The sequence below is a fragment of the Aplysia californica genome, unplaced genomic scaffold (assembly GCF_000002075.1).
Source record: "Aplysia californica isolate F4 #8 unplaced genomic scaffold, AplCal3.0 scaffold00028, whole genome shotgun sequence".
Lineage (NCBI taxonomy): Eukaryota > Metazoa > Mollusca > Gastropoda > Aplysiida > Aplysiidae > Aplysia > Aplysia californica.
Genome location: NW_004797298.1, coordinates 1,198,129 through 1,201,274, shown reverse-complemented (window position 1 = coordinate 1,201,274; position 3,146 = coordinate 1,198,129). Strand labels below are relative to the sequence as shown.

Here is a 3,146-nt window from a genome sequence, read left to right as displayed (position 1 = left end):
CACACACACACACACACGCACGCACACACACACGCACACGCACACACACACACACACACACACACAAGCACACACACACACAAACACGTACACATGCACTCACATTTATGCACAAACACAATCTGGAAATGACACGAATCAACATGAAAGCCTTTCACTTGATGGTGCGATCCTTTCAATATCACAGGCTCACGCTGACTTTGACTTTTACCTGACAAAGCTCGGGTCGAGCTCAAAACAGCGAGGTAATAAAATTATTGTTTCTCCTATCAAGGAATATATTATCATTGTACAAAAACCCAACAAAAAGCAAAAAAACAAAAAACAAAAAGAAAAAAAAAGGTGCACGAGGTTGCACGTGGATTAGTCATTAGCCGAGCATGAGTTGCAGAACTAAATTATTATTTTGCCAGAGTAAATTAGAAAACTGCACACAATTGGAGCTGACAGACAGCGTGACATCACCTCGATGTGTCGACTTGGCACGTTTCAGGTTAAATGAGCTATTAATCCCGAAGCCAGATTTTAATAGCATTTATTATTATGCAGTCTGCGAACATTTCAGTTCTGTTATAAGCAAAAAGTAAAGATACTTGGATAACAAGTTTTTGTTTGTTTGCTTTAATTTTTCCTAAAGAAAAATTAGAACATCAAACCAATATAAAACAAACAAGAAATCCAGGAATAGGATAATCAAGCTCGAATCTTTGCAAAGAGAACTGTCACAGGAGCTGAAACAAAATGGGTCTCTTACAAAGTTTTAAAAAACCAAACAACACCATGTTACCTAGCATACTTGAGAGATCACCAAAACAATTTTTTTTTTAAATTTAAAAAGGAACCCCAAAGAAATCTGTCGTATTTCTGTTTTAAAAGCAGGGGTAAGTGATTGAAGGGTATGTGCCGTTATGGCTCTATCTGAATGGCTTGTAAAATAAGTGTATGCATTGAACGCCTCTATCAACGCTATTAGGTTACTTTGAGAGGCGGGGCTCCGGAGAAAAAGTCCGTCTTCGATAGGACAGAGCCATTAAAACATAGGGAGAGCCTTGAAAACTCTACACAATCACCACAGTTCAGGTTAGGGGTTCGAATCAGGGCCATCCACTCCGTGGTCCAACATTCAACTACACTTACGGAGCGCGGGTTATTCTGATAGCTTTAGCATACGCATTGTCTCTAATGGGGGGTAGGTTTGGGTTTGTGCTGAGCTCGTTATTATTCTGATTCTTCTTCCTCTTCTTAGCTTTCCCACGGTGTTGCTTCTTGGGCCTTTCTGTAATAAAACACCCAGTCTCTTTCTTGAACTGATTAATTTGAAATTGTTCTCAGCCCGTTTTACTTTAATAAGTTAGTTATGTAGCAGAATCTCTTAAGTAGCTGCAACAACACTGACGAGAGACGGACAGTCCGATAAACTGCGGCCTAGCTCAGATCCAGATACAGGTTCGAACTCGGGTTGCTCATACCGCAGTATGTTTTACGAACTGCTGCTGATGCCAGTAGTGATACAAATTTTGACGGGAACGTTACTGTTTCAGAGTTTTCAGAGGGGTTGCATATTTTTTGACTAAAACTTAATTGTCAAATTTTGATAAGTCAGAGTCGACCCAGTCAGATACAAAATGCTGGAGCGTCCGGCTGGCCGAGCGAGGCTGCTGTGGCACCGAGCTCGTTGCGCGATGCCTTCTTTTGGCCGCACGGTGCCCGACAGTGCCTTCAGGCTCTCGACACTGTTCTGATCTCTCCCAAATTTCGCACCACGGGCCCTCCTGACTGTGCGAGAGAGTGCGTGCGTGTCTCGTTGTCGTGGCCCGTTCTCTCGCGTCTGCGAGCGCTGGATGTACTTCACCACCAGTGACTGATCGTCCAGACGAGACGAGCGCTGGATGATACTGGCGGCGGGGGTGTTGCGGTGGGAAAGGGACGATACCGCTTTTGACAGCAGCAGACGAACTGCTGTCTGGCGCGGATGTTTGAAACTCGTGCTCGACTTGTGTTTTTTTCAGTAGGTGTTCGGGATACATGTATGCATCGTTGGCTGCGAGGAAGGACTCGCTGAGTCGCGGATTTTAGAGAGCGAGGCGGTGTGACTTGGAGATTGAGAAGCTTGTGTGTCGTGTCCCTGTGATGACGGCTGCTCTTGTTGGTGTCGTCTGCTAACGTTGATAGTAACCTTGGCCGCACTGTGTGGAGTGTGATAATATTCGCTCTGTGTGTGCGTGTGTGGTGTGCGTCTTGGATAGCAGTTCCCAGCGAGAATCACCTAAGGTAATTATGATAAACATATACGTATAAATTAATTATAATCGTTCCAGTTTGAAGACGGCAAACTTTGGGAGACAGAATAAAGAAATAAAGAAAAACCTTGTTGATAGAATATGAAACGTGATATGTAATCAGCTTAAGATAAACATGGGTCGGTTGATAGATGGATCCGACAGATGGACGGATGGGTGAAAGAAACAATGGTTGGATGGATGTATGGATGAATGAATGGATCGATAGATGGATGGATGGACGGACGGACAGACGAAGAGAGCAAACCAGAAAGATCCAAAGAACGAGGCATAGGAGCCCATAAATGCGTGTCTAATTCATAAATGTTCTTAATAAACACTTGTTGTATTTAGTGTTACACTCTGACAACAAAGTCAAAAGATGCGTCCATCCTGTACTTTCGATACTTGGGGGGGGGGGGGGAGACAATCATTTTAAACGTTAGGTTAAGATGGCAAAAACAAAACAAACAAACAAACAAACAAACAAACACATACGCACTGCAGCCTAAGCTATTTCTTGGATGGTTGAACGTTTTGATGGGAACAAGAATAGGGCATCAGGAACTGGAACTTTGCTGATGTGACAGTCTGTACTTTCATCAATCTATATTTAATTTATGCACTGAATTTTCGCACAATATCTGACATAGTACGCATTTTTTCAGTCTCATCTCTGAAAGACATGAGAGAGAGAGAGAGAGAGAGAGAGAGAGAGAGAGAGAGAGAGAGAGAGAGAGAGAGAGAGAGAGAGAGAGAGAGAATGTTTTGAGGGAGGGGGTTCTTTGGTTGAAAAATTTGCTGAAAGAGAAGCTGAAAAGATTAGCGAAAAGAAAAAGATACAGAGAGGAAGAAGGATAAGAAGAG

General features: G+C 43.0%; 1 protein-coding gene across 1 annotated transcript in view; it reads left to right on the top strand.

Moving 5' to 3' along the window:
- The first annotated feature begins 1,811 nt into the window (after window positions 1-1,811).
- LOC101858466 (A disintegrin and metalloproteinase with thrombospondin motifs 7) overlaps window positions 1,812-3,146 on the top strand; it is a 155,603-nt gene continuing 154,268 nt past the window's right edge. Inside the window, exon 1 of the mRNA XM_035973611.1 lies at window positions 1,812-2,271. The gene's annotated coding sequence lies outside the window, so the exon portion shown is untranslated. The remainder of the gene's footprint in view (window positions 2,272-3,146) is intronic.